The sequence below is a fragment of the Malus domestica genome, chromosome 14, assembly GCF_042453785.1.
Source record: "Malus domestica chromosome 14, GDT2T_hap1".
Lineage (NCBI taxonomy): Eukaryota > Viridiplantae > Streptophyta > Magnoliopsida > Rosales > Rosaceae > Malus > Malus domestica.
The window spans coordinates 21,956,168-21,962,167 of NC_091674.1; positions in this window are offsets into that span (position 1 = coordinate 21,956,168).

A 6,000-nucleotide genomic window follows, 5' to 3' on the forward strand; every position below is an offset into this window, starting at 1 on the left:
GATGTGAGATGTAGATGGATATATAAGATCAAGTTCAATTCAGACGGATCAATTGAAAGACATAAAGCAAGATTGGTAGCTCGTGGATTCACACAAACCCTTGATGTGGACTACATGGAAACCTTTGCTCTTGTTACAAAGATGAACTCAGTAAGGCTACTTCTCTCAATTGTTGTAAATAAAGAATGGTCAAAATATCAAATGGATGTTAAAAATGCATTCTTGCATGGGGATCTCAAAGAAGAAGTTTACATGAAATTGCTTCCTGGTCATCCTCAAAGTTGTGATTCACAAATAGTGTGCAAGTTGCATAAAGCTATTTATGGACTTAAACAATCTCCTCGAGCTAGGTATGCCAAACTCAGCTCGGTTCTCATCAGTGCAGGTTTTCACAGAAGCAATGCAGATTCTTCAACGTTTGTACGTTTAGGAACTGCTGGGAAATTAGTGGTTCTAATCTATGTTGATGACTTAATTATCACTAGTGATAATGATGAAGAAATTGCCAATCTCAAACAAGCTCTACAACAATAGTTTGACATCAAAGATCTAGGGTTATCGAAGTACTTTTTAGGTATAGAAATGGCATCCTCTCATAAAGGCCTATTTCGAAACCAACGAAAGTATGTGCTAGATCTTCTCAAGGAAGCCACAATGAGTGATGTCAAACCAGCCAAGACACTCTTGATATTAAACTTAAATTTAGCTTGGAAGGTGAACCGTTACCCAACGTTGGTTACTATCAAATACTTGTTGGCAAGTTGATATACCTCACTATAACCTAGCCTGACATCTCATATTCTGTGAGTATTGCGAGTCAATTCATGCACTTACCCACTCTTGAGCATTTCAATATTGTTAAAAGAATCCTACGATACTTGAAAGGATCAGTGGGTCGTGGCATAGTCATGAAGAACAATGGAAGCACTCAAATAATGGGATATTACAATGCTAATTGGGCTGATAATTCAATCAATCACAAATCAACAACTGGATATTGCATTTTTTGTAGGAGGGAACTTAGTCACATGGAAAAGCAAAAAACAAGCAGTAGTTGCCAGATCAAGTGTTGAGGTTGAGTATAGATCGATGGCTTTCACTACTTGTGAGTTAATCTAGTTGAGCGAGCTTCTTTGTGATTTAGGGGTATTCAACTCTCAGTCCATGCCTCTTTGCTGTGACAATCAAGCAGTCATGCACATTACCTCCAATCTGGTGTTTCACAAAAGAACCAAGCACATCGAAGTGGATTGCCATTATATGCGTGAACAAGTGCAAACACAGGTTATTCAAACTCGTCATGTCTGAAGTATTGATCAACTTGCTGACCTATTTACTAAATCCTTACCCATGCATCAGTTTCAACGTCTCTTGGGCAAGCTTGGCTCCATCAATTTGTTGGATCCAGCTTGAGGGGCAGTATTAAAGGAATGGCGGTTATTAGGGCTGCTATAGGTTCTAGGGTTTATCTTACTTTATCTTTTTGTAAGTAGTCTTTTTCTCCTTGACTTAAGGAGATTGGTGTAAGTCTTTTTTCTTGTTGTTAACTCCTTGATTTAAGGAGATCAAGGTATGGTCTCTAGACTACTTGATTTAAGGACATTGAGGTATGTTGATGTAAGACTACTAGACTAGCCTTTGTGGGGTGTTTCAAGGAGCTTTCCTAGATGCCTTTGTACACTGCAATATACACCAAATCCTTCTCCTTAAATAACTCTTCCTCATTTTTGTAACCTTATGATTTTTCTTTGCAATACAAGAAAGAACTACACTTAAAAGTCAATAATATCATATAGGGTGGGCAAACGAGTCTAGGAACCGCGGGTTGGGGCGGGTAATGATGGTTCAGGAGGGGTACAGGCGGGGTCTAATTTTTTTAAAGAAGAAACTGGGCGGGGTGGGGCGGGGCAGGGATGTGGTATTTACTAGGTGGGCCGAGTTCAAATTTATACAAGCACGAGGCCCCTAAGCCCGTTCCTAAAATGGAATGATTGGAACCTAGACAATATGTTGTGGGCTTACTACACAAGGCAATGGCCCATGTGGGCTAACTACTTTGATCAGACTCCTATCTTTCCTCGATCGATTCCCAAATCCCACTACTTTATCTTCTCGTCGACATCATCGAACACAGAACCACCAATTCACCACCATCATCACCCATCACTGCCGTGGCGACCATCACCGTCGCATACGTTATTAACCGTTAGTTTCACCCTAGGTCTCTTCTCTGTCTGTCACTCGAGTCCTCGATCGTTTCTCTCTCTCATATGTGTCATCCCCTCCATGATTCTTCCACCACCACTCTGTCACTCTCCCTCGGTCATTTCCTCTACCACCCCGACATCAACCCCATAACGAGTCTGGGCCCTGGCGACCACCACGACGAGCCACCAACCTTGATTGTCTACCTGAGTCCTCAATGGCATCCCAGATTTAGAGAACTTTAGGGTTCTCTTTCTCCTTCCCACCCCTCGAATCGATTGCATCGACATCACATCAGCCACCACACGAGTCACGAGGCTTCAAATTCGGCTAGTGACTGCCCAATCTGGTGTGACTCGACCGATTCCAAGCACTCTTGACTCGGTCGATGAAGAAGAAGAAGATTAAAAAAAAAAAGGAACCCATAGACCTTGGCTGAACCGGCCCATTTCAAACAGGCCAGGTTAGGTCCCGTTTCTATATTAAAATTGGTTGTACCCACCCCGGCCCGATCTATTTCTTTTAAACCTAGATCCGGTCCAGTCCCTTCAAAATTCGGCCCGGCCCGGCCCGTGCCCAGCCTTACTATCATCCTTCATTTGTAGGTATAATCTCTAAATTTTCATATGTCACTCAGTAGTACATGCATGATTAGGATCAAGGACCACAAATTCCATAAAATTTTCATACAACGTTGGTTCACATATGAAGCTCTAAGCTAGAGATCTAGAAACCCGAAACCCTAAATATTATGGTGTTTTTTGACAAAAAAAAAATATTATGGCGTTTTAATGATGAAAATGAGGGAGAGCTTTGGGAGCAAGAAAAACTTTCATATCATTATTGTAGACAATAACTAATTCGCTGCACGATTAGCCGTGTGCTGAGAGTGAATGATGCATAACTATATGTAACTGATTACACCTAAAACTTTATAAGTCGGTGATATAAGAGATTGAGTATTGAGAGCATTACAATTAATGTAAAACAATAACAAAATACCGAACCATACCTAAAGGGGACCCGTAGCTAGGCATATATATGGACTAATACTATTAATTGAGGTCGTTGGAGTATTAAGTTCAAGAGGGTCCAAGTGCGTAAACAATGTGGTAACATATTTCCTATAGTTGCTATAGCCATTGCCATGTCCTTGCAAAGAGAGAGTGATAGAGTTAAACACTAATACTATAAATTGAGGTCATTCAAGTATTAAGTTCAAGAGGGTCCAAGTGCGTACATAATATGGTAACATTTTTCCTATAGTTGCTACAGCCATTGCCATGTTCTTGCGAAGAGAGAGTGACAGAGTCAAACATTAGTTGAAGGCAAGTACATGGGTTTTTGTATTTAATGGATGAGATCGAGTAGGGTCCATGCATGTTCCCAACTCATTTCATTCATCGTCTTTAAGTGTTCAGAGAGAGTCTTAAGTGTTCAATTAGGGCACTTTTTTTTTTTTTTTTTTTTTGTGCAGAGTCTTAAGTGTTCAACTTCAATATCATTTTCGTCGACCGTGAATAATGTTGTGGAGTCCACTTTGCCACTTGGAAGCTGATGATATATATATATACACACACACACACATATGGAGTCCAAAATGTATCAACGAAAGTTTATCTCTCAAATTTTATGATACATTTTAGTGTGAATTTCACGCAGATAACCACATATAAAATGAAATAGTAACTAAAAATGAAATAATTATTAAATGAGCTTATAAATTGTCTTCAAATATGAGCATCACTACAACAAAAATGAGCTTTGGGTACAAAATAAAGGGCACAATTAAGAATTTTGTGTCAGTTTAACCACCAAAAAGCTTAAACAGTTCTCATTCCATAGATGGCACCATCTATTGTGCCCAATGTTAAAAAAAAAACAGACACAAAACAATAATGGGCATGGAAACTATGCCGAGTGGGGTCAAACGACAACTTTTTTATTGAAGATGGGTATAAAAAACATTTTGTGTCTATAAAAATTGTTTTTCAACATCACTTTATGTGTTTTTTCGTTTGTCTTTACCTTTACCTGTTGTGATGTTGCATCTACTGATGCTGCATATGACTGATGCTGCGTTGTGATGCTGTATCTACTGATGCTGCGTTGTGATACTACATCTATTGATGCTGCATATGACTAATGTTGCATATGACTGATGCTGCATCTACTGATGCTACATATGGAATACCCACTCGTGATTTTCAAGTCTACTACCAAGGTGACCCCTAGGGTAAATCTCTAGGGTAATGCTCATTGTAATTTTTAGGGTAAGGGTATGTAATCACATTTCCCTTGATTTAAGGGAGGAGACTGATTGGGGTATTGTCTTTGTGTAAGGTTTAGATTAAGTAGGCAACATGCCTTCTTCTTTTTTGTCGGCTGCTTGCTACAACCATATTTCCCATCTCTTTTCCCTCTCTCTTCTCATATATACCCGGTCACTCTTGTACAAAGATATATGAAATATACATTGAAACTTTAAACCAGAAAATCTACACTACCACACCAAAAAAGTAAATTTATAAAATTGTGGTAAATAATGTTATGGAGCTGTTTATTACTATGCAATGTTTTAGCCTTAAAATAAGTCAACAATAATATTGTTCATTTTTCAGTAAGAACTGAACCTCGGATCTCTCACTTACACGTTAAGGGATGATGATATAGTTCAAACAAGGCCGAATGTTGCATAAATTGTTATTGCGGAACGATTATCAGACTTGTAATGATCAGGAACTTATATCTACTATGTACGTAGCTTGGTCATGTATTTTGTTACGTAAGCTATTACATTAAGGGAAAAGGGGTTTAAACTGTTTTTTTTTTCCCCTCCTTGGACTTAGTCAATTTAAGGGTAAATTTGGCAAGAGAATACAAATAAGCTTATGTGGATAATGAATCGCTGGACCTCACCCAAAAATTAAAATAAAATTGGACTATAACTAATAATGACATATAAAATTGGACTCCTACAAATTGGACTTCTCCCTCCCTCTATTTTATGGTGCATGTTTAGGTTCCCCACCATCAAATTCAAAAATTTGGGTTTCCCACCATCTAATTTTTATTTTAAACACACAACATTACAAAATTGTGCCCACTAACTGTTATAATAAAATAAAAAAATAGGTTTTGTGCCCTCTAACTATTATAATAATAATTAAAAAAGAGGTGTTATAATAAAGGGTGAGAAGCTGGGAAGTCCATTCTACCCTTTCTCCCACTTTCATCAGACAGAGGCAATCCCTAATTCTATCTCTCAGTCCATCTCACCCTCAGTCTCCAAAAAATCGAACGGCGCTCCTCCCCGCTCTTCCGTCCAGTTCGAACCCACTCCTCCGTGGAGTCCGTCCACTTCAACGTTGCTCTACTGTCCAGTTCAAAGGCACTCCTCCAGTGACACATACAGAGACACAGGAGGCCCAAAATACAAGTAAGGTTTCTGAATCTCAAATTTTCAATGGGTGTTTGTTCTTTAGGGTTTAGGGTCAAATTAGATGTTTATTTTGTCGAATATGGTTTATGGTTTAAGGACAGTGGGTTTCAAAGGACAATGGGTTTCAGAGGACAGTGGGTTTCAAAGGACAATGGGTTTCGGAGGACAGTGGGTTTGGGATTAGGAATCTAGGATGGGTGCAGGTCTTTGGGATTGGAAGGGTTTCAAGTTGGGTGTGCTCCAGTTTAGGGTGGGTGCAGGACCTGTAGGTCATTGGAAGGGTGGGTGGTTAACGATTCATAGGTTTAGGTTGGATAAATCAAGTCTATAAATCAAGTCTCGCATAGACTGGA